Source organism: Camelus bactrianus, chromosome 6 (genome assembly GCF_048773025.1).
Source record: "Camelus bactrianus isolate YW-2024 breed Bactrian camel chromosome 6, ASM4877302v1, whole genome shotgun sequence".
In the NCBI taxonomy this organism is placed as follows: domain Eukaryota; kingdom Metazoa; phylum Chordata; class Mammalia; order Artiodactyla; family Camelidae; genus Camelus; species Camelus bactrianus.
The window spans coordinates 24,144,675-24,167,346 of NC_133544.1; the positions used below are offsets into that span (position 1 = coordinate 24,144,675).

At 46.3% G+C, this 22,672-nt stretch overlaps 1 protein-coding gene across 1 annotated transcript in view; it reads right to left on the reverse strand.

The window, feature by feature from the left end:
- Positions 1-4,082, reverse strand: part of FLVCR2 (FLVCR choline and putative heme transporter 2) — a 58,318-nt gene extending 54,236 nt beyond the window's left edge. Inside the window, exons 1-2 of the mRNA XM_074365215.1 lie at positions 3,994-4,082; positions 2,171-2,276 (exon numbers count right to left, since the gene is read on the reverse strand). The gene's annotated coding sequence lies outside the window, so the exon portion shown is untranslated. The remainder of the gene's footprint in view (positions 1-2,170; positions 2,277-3,993) is intronic.
- Between the last annotated feature and the right edge of the window lie 18,590 nt (positions 4,083-22,672).

Consider the following 22,672-nt stretch of genomic DNA (forward strand, 5'->3'; position numbering starts at 1 on the left):
AAAAGCTACATGCACCCCAATGTTCATAGCAGCACTATTTACAATAGCCAAGACATGGAAGCAACCTAAATGTCCATCGACAGATGACTGGGTAAAGAAGCTATAGTATATTTATACAGTGTAATACTACTCAGCCATTAAAAAGAATAAAATAATATCATTTGCAGCAACATGGATGGACCCAGAAGTCATTATTCTAAGTGAAATAAGCCAGAAAGAGAAAGAAAAATAGTATACGATATCACTTATGTGTGGAATCTAAAAAAAGAAAAAAGAAGACTAATGAACTTATCTACAAAACAGAAACAGACTCACAGACATAGTAAACGATCTCATGGTTATCAAGGGGAAAGAAGGTGGGAAGGGATAAACTGGGAGCTTCAGATTTGCAATTATTAACTAGTATATACAAAATATATAAACAACAAGTTTCTTCCATATAGCACAGGGAACTATATTCAATATCTTGTAGTAACCTATAATGAAAAAGAATATGAAAAAGAATATATGTATGTATATGTATGACTGAAACATTATGCTGTACACCAGAAACTGACATATTGTAAACTGACTTATACATCAGTTAAAAAAAAATCATGAGGGGAATTCTTCAAATTTCCAATGCCTCTACCACATCCCAAATCAGGATCTCAGAGAGCGGACCCCAGCATCTGCATGTTTAAAAGCTCCCCAGGTGACCTCAACTTGCTGCCAAGTTGGAGCACCCCTATGGGGTTAGAACCACTGGTTCCCAGGTGAGGGAAAATTGCTTGGAGGCACCATCCACCCTTTTTTTTTTTTTTTTGGTAGAAATGATAAGTTCTTGGATTATAATGAAATGTTTGAAGAGGGAACTTACACCTATCTAATAACTTCTACATTAATTTAATATCCCCAATTCTCAAAATTCCAACCGTGTTTTCCATTTTTCTCCAGGGAACACAGAACCTTTATTCTCTTGGAAAACCTCTCGAGACCTCTCACTGTTCCTTTCCCTAGGTTATCACGGTCCTCTCTCAAATGTCTGCAGATATATTTGTAACTTCATTTTACAGATATGGGAACTGAGGCCCAGAGAATCAGAGTGTGTTATCAGAGTTCCACAGTTAATGAGCATCAGAACAAGCAACAATGAGACAGGTTTCCCCAGTTCCCTTCCACACACATCTCCTATCTGCTCCTCTGGGGCAATGCTTCACTTTGGTGACAGTCGCAAGGGGTCTAATCTGGGATTCCAAGTGATATGTGGAGTTTCCTTTTGTGTGGAGTAAAGTTGGGTCTACTGTGAGCTCTGGATTCAGGCTACTCAGGACATGAAGCTCTGTTCTGCTATTATGAGCTTTGGGATCTTGGGCCAGTTGCTTTACCTGTCTAGCCTTCCGTTTCAGAATCTGTAAAATCAGGATTAAAACCTCTGCCTCATAAGGTGGTTGTGAAAATTAAGATTATGTGTCAATTGTTTTCAATAATGATATTCTGGCAGCCACCTGGGTGGTGCTGTCTCTTGGCTGATTTCCACCAGGGGGAGGACAGGTATACTAATGTCAGGTAGATTTTACCTTGAGAGAAATATTCTGTATTAGTCTATTGAAGAAACATTTATTGAGCATCTTACTATATATTTTATCTATTTATCAGTATGTTCCATCTATACCTACTGATAGGTACACCTTGAAGGAGAAGGAGAAATACATTTTAGGGATTTCTTCCTGAAAAGGGGCCTGGTTCCGGGTTCCATCCCAGTGGACTCCTCCAGGAGCTGGAGGGAACCACTGGACTTGAACTCAGGCTTTCCTGGCTCTCTACAGAAAGATGGCAAAGTCTGCCCCCTAGAGGCCAACAACTACTCCTGCCAGTAGGAGCGGAACTTGAAGTCCAAATGTCACACAGCCTTATTAATTGCTTACTATCATCTCAACAGGGGCTGTAGATGTGGGAGCTTGGAGTATATGGAGCACATGGGAAGTCTAAATTGCAAATGAATCAGGTTGAGACCTTGGATTAGTCCCCCCTTAAAAAATACGGACACTTGGAATTTATAAAACTATTGCTCTTACAAATCTTGTATGTGTAGTTTACATGTGTAATAATACTGCATACTCACCAACCCCCTGTCTTCCTTACTTCCCGCATTTGTCATATATTCCAACTCCGAAGCGCTTGTACATACCTCTGCACACCAGGAACCTTGAGTGAGGGAAGCTCCACTGCACGTGCTCTCAATCCCTGTCCGGAGACATGAGTTGAATTCCAGATCACTACGGAATTTCAGAAAACTGGGACAAAGAGGAGATCTAATGAGTTTTCAGAAAGGTAAGGACAGGTTTCATAAAACATTCTCTTTTTAAATTTTTTTATACTTGGGGAGAAACTAGGTTTGTTTATTTATTTATTTTTAGAGGACCTACTGGAGATTGAACCCAGGACCTCGTGTATGCTAAGCCTGTGCTCTACAACTTGAGGTATACCCTCTCCCCTCATCAAACATTTTCAAGAGAAGAGGTACAGAATGTCATCAGGTTGTCATCAAGCCTGGAACCTGGAAGTCAGTAGAACAATCAACGTCTTCTGAAGGAGAATCACTTCCTGCCTAGTTATAGAAAAGAATCAAAGATTTTCAGACAAGCAAAGTTCTTAAAAAGGTACTGGTGTATCTTCTAGGGAAGTGGCTAGAGTATGTGCTCCACCAAAACCAGGGAGGAAACTTGGAGAGAGTAAGATGGAGGAAACTGGAACTCCAACACATGGGCAGGTAATGGGAATCACCAAGATGCTGGTAAAGGAACAGCCCAGGTGGACAGCGATGAGCCAGCCATAGCAACAGCCTGTTCAGTTGGAAGCTGATCGGCGACTCCAGGAAAAATTCATCAGGCAGATGACACTGACAAAATTGGGTTTGAAATTACTGAGAGGTGGCTTTACAGAATTGGGAGAGAATTAGGGTTTGGACTGATAAGTACCACAAATATAAATAAATAAATGGGGGGGGGCAATTTTAACTCCAGTGGAATATAAAAAGCTACAGAGGAAAGGGGAACAAAATCATGGTTATCTTAAGTCACCCAGCTGTGAACGGCATGAACACAACCATAATACTGTGAAGACTGAAAGTTGATATAACTATACTGGGAGGATGGGGGAATGGGATGTGGGCTCATGTGTGTGGTGGAGAGGAGGGTTGGGTAAACAGAGAGAAATCTTTGCCTGCCATATTGGAAAGTCAATGGATAATGTCTAACATGGATGTTGGACAAAATCAGAAAGTACCAATATATCCATGTTATTTAAAGCCATGCAGGGAAATACCAAAAAAATCATCTATTAATGCCTGAAAGTAGTTGCCTCAGAAGAGCAGGAAAGCAAGTAAGCCATGACATGTTCGATATATGACTATTTGATTCTTTAAACTACATATAACTTTGGTTTGTTTAAAAAAAAAAACTCTACAATTTAAATATGGAATCAAATTGAATGGAGATGGACTGCTTCACCGAGGCCCACAGGTGATGTCAGGGGTGTGGTCAGTTCCATCCTGGACTTTGTAATGTTGATGCTAAAGTGAACACTCAAGACTCCAACCCTGGAGCCTCAGGGAAGCCTCTTCAGTCCAGCTGTGTCCTCCAAATTTGTGCTGGGGTGTCACCTCAGAAAAGTGAGTGTGTGGTCAGGGGCCCTGTTACCCATACCCAAGTCTAGACCCTTCTCTGACCTTCCGTCTGCCTCTAGTGACTTTCATGCTTGTAGACTCTGTGTGGGTCTAATCCCTTCTATTTATGACTCACTTCTGCCCCAGCATCCAGAGGCCATGCCCAGGCCCGTTTCTCGCCTGGAAGCCGTAATGTCAATGAATAGCTCCACCAGCTCCCAGTCAGCCAGACCCAAAGTGTGAGAAGCACCCATCGCTCTGTCCACTGGGTGCTGATCTCCTCACCACTTTCCCGCCTCTCCTTCCCCGTGGCCACCACCCTAGTTCAGATCCTCATGGCTTCTCACCTGGATCCTGCAACTCCCTCCTCATTGCTGCTCCACAGGACTTTCCACTTCTCTCCAGGCCCCTTCTGCCTTGAGTCCTCCAGTGGCTGCCTCTTGCTTGCAGAAGGTTCTCACTCCTTGGCTTAGCACACTGGACTTTGTGATGTCGCTCTGGCCACATCCCCCACCCCCGCCCCCTCCCACCTTTCCCTCCAGGCAGCTGGAACCACCTGCAGCTCCCTAGGAGTATTATGAACACATCATACCTGGCACCCTGCCTTCCTTCCCAATGCAGGACAAGCATCACCTCCTCCAGGAAGCCCTCCTCAGCTCTGAAGCATGATTCAGATAATTCCCTCACACCACGCACATACACCTTTGTGGTACCTCCTGTCTCATGATAGCATGAATGTTTATTTTCTTCTTTAAATCATCTATTTACACGAGTCCCTCGAGCTTATGAATCATTCCTACTCATGTTCAAACCTCGACCTCTAGCTTGCTGTCTGGCCCCTGGAAGGGACATGAAGGTGTAATTGAAGTGACTTCTGAGATGCAGTTCCTGATGTGGCCCCTCTCTGGATGGCCTCAGAATGAGTGAAAACTGGTTCAGCCCATTCTGAATCCTCACGTCTTCTCTGTTTATTGTCTTTACTCTTTCTTTTTTCTGAGGCTCCTCCCCTTGGAAGTTGCCCCCCCCCCATCCCCGGGCCATCACATCTCATGGAGCCCATGGTCAGGATGGTTGGTGGGCATTCCTGCACCACGTGAATCAGTTCAGAGGGTCTCTGAGCCAGCCTTCAGGGGGATGTGAAGGCAGGGCCTGGTGAGGCCTAAGGCAGGGGGGAACCCATTCTCCTTAGAAGAGAGAACAGGATGAGAGCCTCCTCCCTGGACTTGGAGATGCCAGGCTCTGCCCTGGGTGCATCATTAAAATAGATTTTTCAGTTCCCTGGAAATGTATGGCTGTATCTAGAAAGGCCTCAAATGGTATCAGCCCTTCTCTAAGGAAAAGACCCATGCACCTGCGTCCCCTTTTGTTTCATCCAAGGACTTGGATGTGTCCTTGGGTGTCCACTACACTCTTCTTCATACCTTTTTATTTGTTTTGAGTACTTCTTAATAATTAGAAAACCGAAAAAAAAAGTTGCTCCCTAAACATGAGAAAGAGCTGACTGAAAGACGCGTCAAAGAGGAAGGAGATATTAAAATGGCTCTTTTTTTTTTTTGCATAATCTATAGAAAGCTCAGAGGTGCCAAGCTCTCTTTGCATAATGAGATAGAGGAACTGCATTAGCAGGGAGTTGATTACCAGGGCAACAGTTAAAAGCACACAGGGTGACAAAGCAGACGGGTGCTGGGCAGGCAGGGTTGCGTGATGCTGGAACCGCAGTGTAGAGAAGTGACAGACAGAGCCATCTGATCTGGCCCCTCGGTGTGCAGGGGTTGCTCCCAGGCTGGGAACTGTCTTCACAGTCATTCATTCATTCACACAGTCACCACTTGCAGGCCCAGTACTGGGCTGGGTGTCAGGGAAACTGACACAACAAAGATGATGGTTCTAGCTGACCGGGAATCCACAAACTAGTGGTAAGACACATGTGTGAGCAAACCATGGCGGGGTGCTGCAGTGACCGCGGGGTGGAGATCCACCCTGTTTCGTGGCTGCAATGAAGGGACCCAGAGGTGGCTGCTCAGACAGATGTTCCAACAGGATCTTGAGGGGCAGGTAAATCTCAGCCAGGCCCCGTGGCAGAGTTGGGGTCCAGTGGTGACCAAAACGGATGTGTTCCCTTCCTGCCCGCAGAGAGCTTATGGTCTAGTTGGGAGGGTGGTTGTCAATCAAACGCTCACACACATAAGTAAAATTGTGATAAATGCTGTGAGGGTTACTTGTAAGAATTTGTAAAGAAGGACCAGATCTTAGGAAAGAGGGAGAACTAAGTAAGTGAAAGAGAGGGGAAGGGCATTCCAGGCAGAGGGAACAGTATGTGCAAAATCCCTGAGCCAGGAAGGAGCACAGCCCTTTAAGGAATTAAACAAAGCCCCTGTGTCTGGAGCAGAGTGAGGGAGAGGGCAAGGCTGGAGAGAGAGGCAGCAGATGGTGCAGGCACAGTCAAGGGATTTTTGCTTTATCCTGAGAGCAAAGGGAAGCCATTGAGAGGTTTTAAGCACATGAGGGACATCATCAGTTTGTCACTTGGACAGGTTGTTCTGGCTGCTTCCTGGAGAACCCAGCTAGGGTCGGGGGTGGTGAGCATGGGGACAGAGGGACCTCCCAGGACAACGCTGTGGTCACCCAGGTGAGAATGGAGTTTGCAAACTGAACACAGGCAGGGGCAGGGGGATGGGGAGCAATGGGGAGTGAGAGCTAGGGTTGGATGGGATTGGATGAGGGAGGGGAGGCAGAGGGAGGACTCAGGGTGATGCCCTCTGGAGGGAGAGGAACAGCTTCCACCTGGAAATCTTGCAGAGAGCGTGACATTGTAAAGGAAAAGTGCCCTGTGTCGCCCTCACCCTTGCCTCCTGTTTCTCTCTCCTTCTTCCCTTAGTGGGCTGCCTCCCCTTCCTGCAGCTCCTCAGCCATTGCAAGGTCAAGAGGCCACAGAAGCTGCTTTAAATTCCAAGTGTGATTCCCATGAAAATCCAATAATCCCATTTTATGGGAAGTAAGGAATCCTGAATTCATCTTCTCATCTTTCAGTCTTTGGCATCACACCCCCTAAGACTTCAGGGCAGGGCACTTGGCTCAGGTTCACCTTAATTCTGTAAATAAATACACTAATTAGAAAGAAAAAACAAGTCCAAAATGAAGCTTGAGTATTTATAGATTCCCTTAAGTTTTACGAAGTTAATAGTTGAGTGAAGTTTTTGCAGCTGACGCCTCCGGCCGCCCTGACTCTGAGCAGACATGAAAGCGCTTCCTGGTGTCTCACGTGGGGAGGCCACGAGTGCTGACTGTCCCTCAGCTTTTTCGCTTGCCTTTTCCCTTTTACTGTTGCACTGAACGCAAAGGACAGATGCCCAACTTGAACCAGCTTAAGTGCAAAGAGAATGTGTTTTAAGAGCACGAGGGGTGCTCTCAGACGTTAAGGAGGAGCCGACCAGTGGAGGGGCAGAGGGGGCAGAGCACAGCTGAAGCCCTGGGAACCCCCCATACCGAGGGCTTGACAGTGCTCAGGGCCCTTTTCTTCTCGGAGTCTCCCTGTGGCTCAATCCATTTGAGCTGCTGTAACCAAAATACCTTACATATGACAAATTTATGTCTCACAGTTCTACAGACGGGGAGGTCCCAGGTTCTAGGAATTGGCAGATTCGATGTCTGGTGAGGCCCCCTTCCTGTTTCTGGATGGTGTCTCTTGCTGTGGTAGGAAGGGCAAGGGAGCTCTCTGGGGTCTCTTTCATAAGGGCACTAATCCCATTCATGAGGGTTCCACTCTCATGACCCAGTCACCTCCTAAAGGCCTCACCTCCTAAAACCATCACACTGGGGGTTAGGTTTCAGCATGTGAATTTTGGGTAGGGGGTAGGACACAAACAGTTCAGAGCATCCTGCATGCCTGCTTTCTTTACCTCTCTTCCTAAAGACTGGTTTTCTCCACGATGGACTTCCACCTCTTAATAGCTTCAGCTACCTGAGAAAGGCTGCCCTGATTTTCTGTCCCAAATACAAACTCCCAGATGCCCATCCCTAGATCCATCAACCATGACAATGAGGGTGAGGGAGGCCGCTCCACAGAGGCCATATTGGAGTGGAGGAGGGACAGTTCCCAGAAAGAGAGGGACAGTCCACCAGGAGATTACACCAGCAGTGCCGTCCACGACAGTTAGCTCATATGCATTGAGAATCAGGGACCTTTAAAGTGAGGTACCTAGTTCCCTACTCTCTTGCTGCTTGGAAGCACTTCCTAGTTGATAATCTCTGCTCCCTAAGTGCCCTCCACTTACTGTCTCATTCACTCCTCTCCCCCACCTTCTGCAGTAGCCAATATTATCTCCATCTTACAAGAGAAGAAGCCAAAAGTTAGAAAAGTTAAGGGATTTGTCCATGAGTACACAGCAGGGCTGCTCCCTCCTTCCCTCTGCTCAGCCCGCAGGACCTGCCTCCCGCTCCCAGCCCTCTCCCTGCCTCCCCTGCCACTGCCCGCCTTGGCCTCCGGCCTCTGCGAGCAGCCCGTCCCCTGGGGCTGGCTTGGACCTACTGCTCTCACTCCTCCTGCTGGTCTCCCTGGTTTCCTTTTCAAACACGTGCATTCAAGTAATAAAAGTGAGTTGATTTTTAAAAGGAAGTCACAGTGTAGATGGTTCATCGATGCAGCAGAAATGGTGCTGGTGGGATGTGGGTAATGACAGTTTGGAAACACCGACTTACAGAAATGGGTATAAACTCAGATGGAAATCAGCCACCAGACTTACACAGTGACAACAGCTGTGTCATGTAATTTCACTGTTGGCAAAGCCCCTCTCTCGGTGAATCAGGTAACCATGACACCAAACTACTGACACTCCCTGTTTCCATCCCCCACAGCTACCATGGCACCTGAGCCAGGACTCAGTCTTCCCTTTGTGCTTGGACCCAAAGCCTGTGAAAGAGCTTATTTCCCTCTGTATCCCAGACACTCACTCCTTTGGAAACTGACATGTCCCCAGCATCTCCATGGTGATCAAAAATCTGCTCCCAGCCAGGGTGCTGGGAAAGTCTGAGATATCAGAAAAAATCTTGAGATCCAGAAATTCCTACCTCTTCCTCTGAACATTAGTGAAAAGTGGGAGGAGGCAAGGATAGAGGGTGGTCTGGGGGTTGTGATACCCACTCATTCATTTCTTTATTGAACAAATATATCTGGAACCCTGACTACATGCCAGGCACTGGTCCAAGCACAGGGCGAGGAGTGATGAACACGTTGACAAGGCCCTGAAAGTGCTGATGTTCACAGTCCTGGGGGACCACAGTCAGTGGAGAAATGAGCGTAATACCATGCAAGGCAGCAAGACGGAGAGTAAGGTGGCCGTTAGGGCAGGCCTCTCTGAGGAGGTGACGTTTGAGCAGAAGTGAGGAAACCAGCCACATGGATATCTGGAGTGAGCGCGCCCCAGGCACAGGGGTGGGCAAAGACTCTGCAGTGGGGACAGGCTCAGAATATTCAAGGCACAGCAGGGAGGCCATGTGACTGGAGCAGAGAGACTGAAAGCGGGGGAGAGTGGGGTTCAGATGATCAGAGAGGTAGATGGGCGCCACACTGCCTGCAGTCTTGTGGGCTCTGCTGAGGACTTCTTACCTCACACGGCTGAGGTAAGAAGCTACTAGAGGGTTTTAAGTAGAAGAGTGATGCGGTCGACTTGTGCTGTAAAAGGATCTCTCTGGCTGCTGGGTGGGGAGGAGCAGCAGGGGAGCAGCTGGGCGACCCTGGGGAAGAATGAAGGAGGGGGTGCAAGTGTCCGTCCAGGGATAAGAGGCATTGACAGGTGGGCTGGGTGGGTCATGTCACCAACTGTTAACAATGGGATCTCCCACTGTGGAAATGTAACTCAGCACCAGATGTTCAGAGGTGGTGGAGCAGCTCCAGCCATGCCTCCAGTTTTTTGGGTGCCTCAAGCCACAGACACAGACACACACACAGACATACACACACACCCATACACGCACACAGCAGTAACAGCAGTGTCTCCTGCTCTGAAGCCTTAGGATACATTGATAACACAAAATTTCTACTCAAGACATTTACTGAAGTTGGAGCAGGAACAGGGACTAATATTTAGATGGTCAGAATTTGTTCTTGAGGCAAATAATTCGATCAATTTAATCTACTGAGCATCACTTTCGAAACCAGGATCAATCCTGGATCGAAATCACGACATGTTCAATTGGGTTTCAATGCCTCTAGCTCCCTCCCATACTCCTTCCTCCAATCTCTAACATTCTTTTGCCCTCTCTACCCTCTTGTAAATTAAAAAAAAAAAAAAAAAAAGGACTTCAGAGAAGGAAGAGGCAAAAATTCTGTCTATAGTGTAAATGGCTGGTAAGACAAAAGTATGACTCTTACTGGAAGCATTTGCACTTTGGATGTAATAAATATCTTAAGCCACAGGAGCAAAGTCTGGGGTTCTTATGCCCTTGTGATCATATTCAATGGACAGGCACCTGTCTCACTAACTTTGTCCTAATCTCTCATTCACTGTACTTCGAATGCACCTGACATGGCTGTTTTAGCACTGAGCATTTTGTCAAAGGGACATTTTTATATATTAGTTTTTAAAACCATTAAGCTTCCAACCATTATAAAATTATCAAGTAAAGTACTTAACATACATCTTCATTCCATCCTGGAACCTCATCCCATCCTCACCCCCACTCCCTTCTTCTTCTCACTGTTTATGACACATTGTATCAGAGTTATCAGATCAAAATGGCCTGTGAGTCAAACATTCTGCTTCATGTCAAGTAGGTTTTCTTGCAGGTATGAGTCTCTCCCAGCTCACTAACTTGTGATGACTGATGAGAACATCTGACTGCCAGTTGAATGCTACGTGCTCTGGACCACACTGTCTACCAGCAGCTGTGTTTCTTGAGACTCGGATGCTTTCTGTGAAGACTGATGAATTGTTTTTTAACTTGGGGGGTCTACAAATGGGTCCCAAGAATCCACGAACCCTTCAAATCATATAGCTCAGATCTGATGAGTACACATATATTTTGCAAAGGGAAGTGGGAGTCCATAGTTTTCCTCATATCAAAGCTGTCCGATGACTACCGAATGTAAGAAATCACTAGTTTAGATGGGTAATCAGATACTTCAGGTTTGAAAAAAAAAAAAGAAGTTTACTTTGGAGTATCTGTCCTCACTAGATACACAGTGTTGAGGGCAGAGCTGACTATTCTGTTATGTTTATTTCATCACTATAGGCAACCGGTTTATGTAGCACCTAAATGTAAAGTGGATTTCCTGACACAAAGATGTACTTAAAGGAGTCAACCTTTAAAGACTTCAGTCTTTAAAGACATCTCTTTAGAGAGAAGTGACTGGATTAATTTGGGGCAGGGTGAAGCACATGTTTAGCGAGAACATCCTGCCATCTTGAAGGCAACCCTTTATTCTCTCTCCATTTGCAACAAGATTCTAAGAACCAGGTCTAAAAGGAAAATCTGGCTTCTAGCTTCCGTGTTTTGGGTGACTCTGGGCCTGGGAAGAGACCCAGAAAGAGCCATGGGAAGCACAGGGAGTGGGGATGTCTTTTGCTTATCTGCCCAGCAATGATGTCCTATTATGGTTGAGGCTGAAATTGCTCGGCAGCCACACGTTTCAGATTGAGGTGACTCCTCGCTACCTTAAAGGTCAGGAAAGCCGCTGTGCTGACACAAGCCTTCTCCCCCTGGCAGTCTGCCCTAGGTTGACTCTTGAGTCATCACATCTGGATGACTAGGCTGACAAAAACAAGGTTTCATGCAGTGAGTCAAATGGGTGGGAAGCCGGGCGGGAGAGCAGAGTGGTGGAGCAGGAAGAACTTGGAGTCTGAGGATCTGGGTTCGAGTCTCTATTCTGTGAACTTGGGCATGCTGCATTGACCTCTTTGGGCGTCAGATGAAAAGATGAAATTAAATCATGTAAGACACGCTGCATGAATACGGTACCAGGGAGCTAGAAGGTGCTCGATGAGACAGATTGTGTGGGAGTCACACTGAGGCAGAAGTCTTGGCCCTGGATTGGGATGTGATCAGCCCTGATCTTCACGGTAGAGTGTCTTCAGAGGTTGTGTATGGAGACCAGGTTGATGCCCAGACCTGTGGAGATTTGCATTCCTGGTCATTCATGTATTCAACAAATGTTTCTCCAGAACTATGCTCTGGGATAAAATGAGGAAGCCCAGTGAGGCACCAGCTTGCATCTAGAGGTCAGTTCTCTGTATCCCAGAAAACACCGAGTAGTCCAGAAAACAACTGTTGGCTGCCAGAGGTAGAACTCCCTAGATCTCAAGCTGGGAAGTGAGGATGTAGCCAGGAAGGGGAAGAAAGGAGGAAAATGTGTCTCCACAGTTCTCAACCTTGTCACTAGGTGGCAGCACCAACTCAGGGCTGCTGTCTCCATGGTCCTGGCTGTAACCTGGGACTTGAGAAATTCCCCCAAGAGAACTCCCTTGTTACATATATAGCTCCAGCTTTGGAGGCAACAAGGGCAAGTTTGAGTCCCATCTCTGCACTCAGCCGTGTGGCCTTGGGCAAATCATTTAACCTCTTTTGAGTCTGTTTCTTTATTTTTAAACTGAGGATAATAGTAGTTCCTAATACCATAGTCAACAAGTAAGGAGGTAAATGTTTGAAAAATGGCAGCCACTATCATCCCTGGCCCCAGCAAGAAGACTAAACAGCATAGTCCCTTTACTCTTTCATATAGCACTCTTATTTTGTGCCTTTTTCCTCTTTCAAGAGTGCCCCGATGCTTATTTCAAATGAGTACGTAGATTAACATTTTGAACTGGGGGAGTGGGAAGGCAGGGGAAAGTTCCTACAGTATGATTTTTCCAGAACAGATCCAATTTTTCCCCTTTCTTTCCTTCCTTTTACCTCTTCTCTTTCTCTTCATTTTCTTTCTTCTACCCTGGGATTTTTATTTTTTATTTATAAATATATGTTAGCCACCTGCTCTGTGCAAATGCAAAGCCCTGGGCTAGTCAGGGACCAGTGAGGGGTGGGATTCGGCAAAGGGAGAGAAGAATAGAATTATATGTACTGGAGCGAGTCGTCCCCTCAGAGGTGCTCCCAGCCTTATAGGGGCCGAACTCGTACCCAGGTGGTGTGCACCAGGTGTTAAAATATTAAAATATTTACACTCTTGCTGGCCAATAGCCCGCTCCCTAGTGCAGCCCCACACTACAATGCAGGGCAGCCTCCACTCAGCTCTAGCTCCAGTGTCCATTCTGATTGGCCAGTGCCTGGCCTGAATTTTTTTTTTAAATGAAGTATAGTTGATTTATAATGCTGTGTTAGTTTCTGGTATACAGCACAGTGATTCAGTTAAATATATATATATATTCTTTTTCACATTCTTTTTCATTATAGGTTATTACAAGATATTGAATGTAGTTCCCTGTGCTATACAGTAAGACCTTGTTTTTTATCTATTTAATATTTAGTAGTTTGTATCTTCAAATCCCAAACTCCTAATTTATCCCTCCCCTTACTTTCCCTTTTGGTAACCTTTCGCTTGTTTGTTGTTTTCTGTGACTCTGTTTCTGTTTTGTAATAGGTTCGTTTGTGTCCTTTTTTCTAGAGTCCACATATAAGTGATATCATATGGTATTTTTCTTTTTCTTTGTGGCTTGTTTCACTTAATATGACAATCTCCAGGTCCATCCATGTTGCTGCAAATGGCACGATTTCATTCTTTTTATGGCTGAGTAGTATTCCTTTGTATATATATATACACCACAACTTCTTTATCTAGTCATCTGTTGATGGACATTTAGGTTGGTTCCATGTCTTGGCTATTGTAAACAGTGCTGCTATGACTATTGGGGTGCATGTATCCAGATATATGCCCAGGAGTGGGATTGCTGGATCATATGGCAACTCTATTTTTAGTTTTTTAAGGAAACTCCATACTGTTTTCCATAGTGGTTGCACCAAATTACATTCCCACTTACTATTTGTGGGCTTTTTAATGATGGCCCTTCTGACCGGTGTGAAGTGATACCTCATTATAGTTTTGATTTGCATTTCTCTGATAATTAGTGATATTAAGCATCTTTGCAGGTGCTTGTTGGCTTTCTGTATGTCTTCCTTGGAGAAATGTCTATTTAGGGCTTCTGCCCATTTTTTGATTGGGTTATTTCTTTTTTGTTATTGAGTTGTATGAACTGTTTGTATATTTAGAAATTAAGCACTTGCCATTCTCATCTTTAGCCAGCATTTTCTCCCAGTTCATAGGTTGTCTTTTTGTTTTGCTTATGGTTTCCTTTGCTTGGCAAAATTTAATTAGGTCCCATTTGTTTATTTTTTCTTTTATTTCTATTGCCTAGGTAGACTGCCCTAGGAGGACATTGCTAAGATTTATGTCAGAGAATGCTTTGCCTATGTTTTCTTCTAGGAGATTTATCATGTCCTGTCTCATGTTTCAGTCTTTAAGCCATTTTGAGTTTATTTTTGTGTAAGGTGTGAGAGAGTGTTCTAACTTCATTGATTTACATGCTGTGTCCAGCTTTCTAGCACCACTTGTGCCTGGCCTGAATTCTGAATATTGCCTCTGATAGGGTTGACTGGGCGCCACACAGTAGGAACTGATGGAGAGTACAGCCTGGAGGCTGTTGCAAAGTCCCATACCAGTGATGGTTTTCACATTAGAGCCTAGGGTTCTTGCTGGAAGCAGTGATGGGTCTTACTCGGGTCAGGTACGCCAGAGGCTGGGGCAGTGCTGGCTGAATGCCCGGTTTCTCATGGAGCACGGGGCATCCCAGAACCCTCTCAGAAAATAATCTACTCCTGTTGGCCCCTGAGAATTAGGACCCAGTGACCCTGCCTTCCTAGGAACCCCAAGTATGAGTCATTATTCCTGAGCTTTGTGTTTCTTAAGAGAAGTTGACTCTGGCTAATTTAAGGAGGAAGTGAGTTTGTTGGAAGAATATTGTGTGGCTCACAGAATCCAAAGGAAGGCTGGAGAAAAGGCTCAGAATAAAGAAGGATCCAGGACAGCTCTCCACCACAGGACTTTTCTCATCAGGGTTCACAGTGGGAGTGGAGGGCTCCCAATATCTTTGTGGGTCTTTCCTTTCTGCTCAAGAGTCATTCGCAGGAAAGAGTCTGATTGGCCCAGCCTGGGTCACATGACTGCACCTCAGCCAGTTAAGTCAAGGCACCTGATTGCCAACTCTACACACGGGAAAGAAGCAATTTTGAAAAGGAAATTAAGGTGGCTTTATCAAAAGAAAAAGGCATGAATTTTGGGTGCCCAAAAATGACCCCTCTGATCAGCTGCATCCCAGCTCTAGGCCACAGTTCAAGTGACACCTGTCTTCAGCCCCAAAGTTAGACCCAGACAGAACTAGATCTCCATCCTAGTAGGACCATAAACTTCCTGGAGGCCACCAGATCAACCCAGTTAGCCCTGGTTCCTCAGGGTTTGGGGTCCCTATGGCCTTGTTCCTCTTATCACCTGGGGATAAGGATAGGACAGCATCTGAGGGGCCAAAAGTAACTTTAACCCAAGTAGACAAGCTTTGAGACTAGAGGCCCTTCCTTCCTTCTTTCCTCCCTCCCTCCCTCCCTTCCTTCCTTCCTTCCTTCCTTCCTTCCTTCCTTCCTTCCTTCCTTCCTTCCTTCTCTTCTCTTCCTCATTTATCAAACAGTAAGTGTCTGCTGTGCTGAGCACTAGGGATATAGAAGTAACCAAGAGAGAGACATTCTCTGCCTTCACTCATGGTTAGTGAATGGCCTATTTAAACAGCTATTTGACTGTCCATCACGAGTCACCCTTGGTGGCTCTCTCCATGACATGAGGGGATGTCTTGTCTTTATCATCATCTCTCAATGGTCTCAAGAAAACCTTGAGACTCTAAGACTTGAGACTTGAGACTCATATTTGAAGCTCCAATTGAAAAGGCTGCTTGGGAATATGCCCTCTTTGTTTCTTGGTAAGAGGATTGGCTTCTACAGAAGGGAGTGTGTGTGTGTGGTGGGGAGGGGCAGGGACAGCCAGCTAGCCAGGCAGGTAGGCTAGCTTCCATTGTACATTATCATGGAAGCAGGACTTTGAGGACTAGAACAGAGGCTGATGAGGGTAGACAGAGACAAATGTCCTTTTAGAGACTCTTGTTCAGGACACCCAGCTTGCTTTTACTTTGATACTGGTCCTTGCCTCTCTCTGACTGGTGACATTTAGATATAAGACTAAAAGCTAAATGATAGTGTGACTCAAGAGTTCACCATCCTAGCCTCCTCTGACCCCATCTGGGGCTCCTGTTCCCAGTTTCAACCATCTCTATGGGAATGCGTCCCTTCCCTCCATTCTTGCTCTTAAAAGATCTGATTGATGCTTACTGTCCTTATGTTGGTTGAATGTTCATTTTGTTGCTGTGTGCCATTGTCAGATAAGAATTGTCTTGGATTATACACTCCTAGAAGGCAGACAATATGCTTCATTTTTCTATCCATCCATCCATTCATTCTTTTACTTATTCAGTCAACAAATATTTATTGAGCTCCTACTGTGTGGCAGGCTTTTTGCTACTGTGCATGGGGCTGAGAATACAAAGGTAAGCACAGACATCATAGAACCTCATGGTCTAAGAATGGAGACAAATGTCTGCCAAATAACCACACAGACACATGTGAAATTTCCATCCGTTAATGGCTGTGTGTGGTGCTATGAAACCATGTGATAGTGGGGATCTGATCTAGTCGGGAAATTGGGCAAAGCTCCCCTAAACTGATATTTTTGTTTTGTTTTGGTGGAGGGGAGGTAACTAGGTTTATTTACTTATATAATGTATTTGTTTATTATGGAGGTACTGAGAGTTGAACCACCTAAACTGGTATTTTAAGAAAAGGCAGGAGTTAACTAGATGAAGGGGGAGTACAGGATAAAGAGTGGTCAGTTGAGACTGAAGAGAGAGAGCAAGATCCTGAATTTGGAGGGAGCATAGAGATTTGGGGAAAGGGACAGTACAGAGGACATGAGGGTGGTGTGGGATGAGCCAGGGGGCAGACGATGTAAGGTGGCTGGGGTTCCATCAAGGATTTGGGTCTTCACCTTAATAATCACCTGGAGTAACTCTTACATGCCCATCATGCCCTGGGCCAGTGGGCAGTTGAAAAGCATATGATGTGAATAACGCTGACTTCACTCAGAGAAGATGTGCTAATGTGGATGGGGTGGGACCTGGTCCTGATGAGACTCTCAACCTCATTTCACTGCTCCAATGGCACCGCTATGATGAGCCGACCTCCAGAGCTGACCTCTGATTGCATGTAACAAGAGGTTTTGGAAAGTTTAGCATCAGTATCTTAAAATGCCTATCTTAAAAGGGAAATGAAATATGTTGCTTTTCACTGTTCAGATCTGGATGCTCCCTACAGAAGACAGAAAAGGGAAATTTCAGAGGTGCTGCTGGACTTGCAAATTTTAGTGTGTATACTCTATATTTGCTGGCTTTCAAAATCTAAATATACATATTTATATATTTAAACAAACTGATATCGGTCTTGGCCAACATGGAAGTTTTATTCATCTCTCTTTTACCCCTTTCTTCCTTGTCTTTTATACACATTAAAACACAACACTGAGGGGAGGGTATAGCTCAAGTGGCAGAGCGCTTATCTAGCATGCATGAGGTCCTGGGTTCAATCCCCAGCTCCTTCTCTGAAAATAAAGAAGTAAACTTAATTACTTCCCTGACAAAAAAAAAAAAAAAAAAAAAAAAAGCAACACGGGGACTGAGGGGAAGAGTATAGCTCAAGTGGTAGAGCGCATGCCTAGCATGCACAAGGTCCTGGGTTCAATCCCCAGTACCTCATTTAAGAATAACTAAATAAACCTAATTACCCCCTCCCCCACCAAAAAATAAAAATCAAAAAGCAACACCATAGAAAACAAAGCAAATATCTACACACTGTGTACATTAACAAGAGTGGTGCTTCTAAATCGACTGTAGATTTTAGCATATGTTTTTTAAAATCATTTCACTTTTTTATGAAAGTAAATTTATTTGTAGAGGAAGATGTATACCATTATACTAAATGGAAAACCACTAAACTTATTGGAATAAATATATACTAACTAAAGTAAAAAAGGTTTTATCCAAATTTTGTCTAAAATCATCCTGCATTCCAGGTAGGCACTGTGGGGACTAAGTTGAATTTTGAAAAATGGGTAGAATTTCAAAAACTTAAGGTGACCTAATAAAGTCATGCACCTCATGCCATTTAGATCAGATTCTCATCATGCTACTTCTAGCTGAAACACCAGGGAATCTTATTAAAAATGAAGATTCCTAGTCCCCCTCTAAAGATCCACTGAAGTGGTGATAGGAGGAATCGAGGCAAAGGAAACAGTGCATAAACAAAGGCTTAGTGAAAGGAAAGTGCAAGATATGGTCAAGGACATGAATTTTTCAGCCTGGCCAGGACACAGGGTTTGCTTCCAAGAGTGGAGTGATGGACAGGGCTGGTTAGTAGGCTAAGGTCTAGTGCCCTGGAAGCACAGTCCTAGCTGCAGGGTTTCTCAACCTCTGTACTCCTGACACTTGGGGCTGGATAATTCTTCGCTGGGGCATCTGTCCTGTGTGTTGTAGAATGTTTAGCAGCATCCCTGCCCTCTACTCACTAGATGCCAGTAACACGTCTCTCCCAAGTTGGAACAACCAAACACGTCTCCACACATTGCCCAATATCCCTCAAGGGACAAAATCACCTCTAGTTGAGAACCACTGAGTTGGGGAAATGGTTTAAATTCCTTGTTTGGGTGTTTGCTTCTCTTGGCTCCTGCATTAGACAAAGATAAGCAGCACTTAAGAGTGCCACTCATAGTGGCTTAGCCAAATAAACTCTTTTCCATTTCCACTTAAAAGAAATCCAGAGGCAGGCCTTCCAAAGCTTGTATCATTACATTTCTGCAGTACTACCAGAGACCCAGAATCTCTTTCCTCCTTCATACTAATGCTTGTCTCATGGTCCTAAAATAGTTGCCCCACCTCCTACAAAACACCTGCCTTCCAGAAAGAAGGAAAAAGGCATGTGCTAACTGAGATGGCCCCACCTTTTAAAGAGCTTTCCCATAAGCTCTACCCAACAATTTCTGCTTATATCTCATTGCCTGTGTCACGTGGCCATCCCTAGTGGCAAGGGAGTCTGGGAAATACCATCTTTTTAGCTGGGCAGACTGCCATCCTAGACAAAATGAGAATTCTGCAGTAATGAAAAAGGAGAGAGTGGCTTTGAGAGGTCAATTATCAGTCTTTGTCCTGTTCCTAACCTTGGTTCTAGGTACAGTGACAAGTTCAGCAGTCTCTCACCAGGAATCTTCCAGAAGGAGCCAGACAAACTTAAGTAGCAATAAAATTTGCCTCTGCAAATTTCCCTGGAATTCCTCCAAGAGTGGGCTCTTTATCACTGCCTGTTGGTAGATTCTTTAAACCAGGATCAAGTTTTTATCTTACCTTCCTGGATGTAGATTAACTCCAATCACATACCAAGCAGTAGAGAAATAAAATTTTTAGGAGGGACACGGCTCTGTTCCTTTCCAGTCCCCAGCCCCCATTCCCCTGGTACCCACACAAAGCCAGTGCAGTAGCTGGTCACCCACATGGCAAGAATTGCATTATATACACACTGGCTACAAGGCTTAAAATCCCTCCATTGGGCATCCTTCCTTGGGGCCAGGCATTACTCTCCTTAAGTGATTCTTAAAATGCCAGTCCCCTCTGACAAACACTATTCAATCTTTACCACCTTAGTGTTGGCCTTAGTTCACATCGCCATCCCTTTTCCCTGTGGAATTCCTGCACAGCTCAGGGACACTGAATCCTGTGAGGGAGAAGGAGTGCAGGGCAGCACAGAGGGCCGGCATTTTGGTCCTGAAAAGAAATGGGGCCCCCAGTTGATTCAGCTCCTTCACCGTAGAGCCGCAGCTGCAGCGGGGACATCGGCTGGAGGTATGAATAAACACTGCTGGGAAGTCTGGGTCTAGCAGATGGCAACCCCATGACCTTTGAGTTGACTTTGCCTCCCTTTCTCTCCCCACCCACACTTCTCAACCTGAAGATGAAAATTCTGGCTTTTCCGTAATTGCTTTGACACTAACTCAGGGAATAACACTGCGAGTAAGAGATAAACACTGAGGACGGCAGGCAGGGAAACATTCCCCGGCAACCCTTACATCAAACTGACAGACAGTGATGATGCGGTCATGTGCCCATTTCTCGCTGTGTGGAGTCTTCCCTTCACCTGGGCTTCCCAGGGAGACACTGTTAACGTATATTAGAGTTCCAAACTGGCAGATCTCTGCAGGGCTGCCCTCAGACTTGGGCAAAAGAGGTCCCTGCTCTAGACTCCCCAGATTACAAGAACTCTTCTCCCCCAACGATACCCCTCCCCATGGGGCCTGAGGACCAAGGGGACATGCCTACCCAGAGCCCTCTGTCCCCTTTTAGACAGTGCTCCATATACCCAGGACACCAGAAGAGTGTCCCTGAGCTGGCTTCCAGGAACTGTAACCCTCTTCCCCAGATACCTCTTTGCCAGAATAGATCAGACACTGGTATGTGCCCAGGGATGGCTGTCTGTAGGGGAGGGGTGTGGATAGACCAGGCTTGTGGCACGTAAAGCCACTGAGGAGGAGCCTGGGGTTGGGGAGGCACATGAAGAGGGCAGGCTGCCATCTGGGGGCTGTTCCTCCCTGTGCTGCCTTATGTTGATACAAAGTTCTGAAGCGTCTAAGAGTTCTAAATTCAAACCCTGCCTTCTAGGTTGTTATGAAGATATAACTGTCAACACAGGAGAAAAGAACATACTTGGTTTAACATATTTAACATATTTTATAAGCTTGATTTCTAATGTCTAAATATTTAGACATATGGCATGTGGCCTCCGTCTGTACTCTTGCTCCAGGCTCTGCAAATGTTAGGGGCAAACCTGCCCCACACATACATTTTGTTTGGTCTGCTGAGTGTTTTAAAATAGGGGGGATTTCATGTAGAAATTCTGATTTGGGCTTTTCTTGACAAATTGGAAGATGGCAACACTGGGCCTGAATTCCCTGGCAGCGTGGGATAGAACAAAGGGGCAGCTGTCTCCTGTAGGTAGGTATGCACTCACTCCTCAGTTTTCCACACTCCCCACCACTCCCAATAGTCCTCCATCCAGTGAGCTACATATCTTTATAGTGCCTGCCTAGACCCTGGAGGCATTTGTCAGTCAATGGTCCCTCCACCTGAGAGCGCTATCCCTGTCATGGGCAGGAGACTGGGACAGAACCTGGTGGGTGGGATATCTGTGGTCCAGGCCTTGGAAGTTCAAATCTATTTGTAGCTGCCCCTCCAATTTCCCTGTGTGGTGATGAACTCAGCTTTGACTCTCATCCTAGCCTTCTGCAGCCTCGGTCAGACTGACCAGAAAGGAGAAGTGTAACTGCCCGGGGTCATTAGAAAGTAGAGAATGAAAGGGGAAGAGATATTCTTGCTGAGACACAGAGCAGCACACGTGAGCTCTGCATTTCTGGTTCTGGCTCTGAATGTCATTCAGAAGATGCCCAGCACTGGTCATGTGCCTTCTGCGGGGGTTTCTGGGGGAAAGTCACAGCACTCAAGTAGGGGTGGGGAGAAACATCTCTGATTGGAAGGAAGCCTGCCCCATGAGAGGCCAGGTCCAGGCAGGGCTAGCTGTAATGAAAGCTGGTCCTGAAGTTCTGCTTCCTAAGACTGAGAAAAAAAATGAATTCTGTTCAAGGCAGACAACATCTGAAGGGAGAATTGGCTTCTTTGCTTTGCTTGTGAACACAGGGGTGGAAAGGGACTACCCAGAGCACTGGCTATCAGAAACCAGGGCCTGAGGGAAATTGATGAGAGGGAACTTCCTTGCTGTAGCTCCTCAACACCCGCCCCCATCTACACTGAGTCCGTGCACTGGAAGAAGACCGCATTTACCAAGTTTTGCTGGGAGACCAAAAGTTGAAATGCATGGTTGTGCAATGGAAGCAGTGCTAATATTTGAAGGCCTGGGCTGTCTCAGCAGGCTCTAAGTCAACTTTCCACACTCATGGCACTGGGGGTATTGGCTTCAGGGGTGAGGGGCCCAAAGGTGGCAGTCTGCCTTCAGGGACCCTTGGGTTGGGCTCCTCCCATAGATAGACTGCAAGGAGGTCAGGTGGTCACATGCCAGGATGCAGCTTTTCCAGGCCTCGGCAGAGTTCAGTAATGCCACTAAGTGCCATGCTGACGTAATCCCAGTGAGGCAGGAGAGACCTGGGTGGGGGAGACCCAGAGCTGAAACCTTGCCTCAAGTCCACCAGAGCTGTCGGCCTGCAGGCTGAGGAGGTGCCGACACAGTGACACAGGCCTGTTCCTCTCCGTCCTGTGCCCACCGTGTCTCAAGATGGCTGCTGGGATGCGGCTGGGGCAGTGGGTACAGCAGGCAGTGGCGGTCCGAGGGACCAAGGGATGAGACGGAGGGAGGCTGCTGAGGGGCTGCATCCGACACCTTCCGTGGTGATCCCTGTCGCTTTAGGCTCCAGCTGGCTCAGCAGGGGCCGTGTGTGTGGGCAGGCCCTGTCCTGGATCTTGGACAGTGCTGTGGGTGAGGCCAGAGGGCACTCGGCCTGGGAGTATCTGAGGAGCAGGAGGACATGGGAACAGGGGAACCAGAGCACACTGGTTTCCGGCTCTGACGAAACTGGGGGATCTGAAGCCTTGGCGATGACCCTGAGCCACTGCTGCCCTCAAACTGTGCTCACAGTGGCAGCCTGCGGAGCCTCAGGGAGCAGGCAAAGCTGTGTGTGCCTTATCACAGCTTCCCAAAGGAGGCGGCGTCTTCAGCAGGACCCCGACTGCCTGTGTCCCTGAACCACACATTGCCCCAGGAGAGCATGAGGAAGGCACCGCCTGACATGTGAGGTGCTCCTTGTGTTTCTAGAATGCCTTGCGGGGGGCTTGGCCCGCAGCAGCAGCACCCAGCGCTGGCCGTCTGGACAGAGCTGAGTAAGTGTAGTTGTGTGAGGGA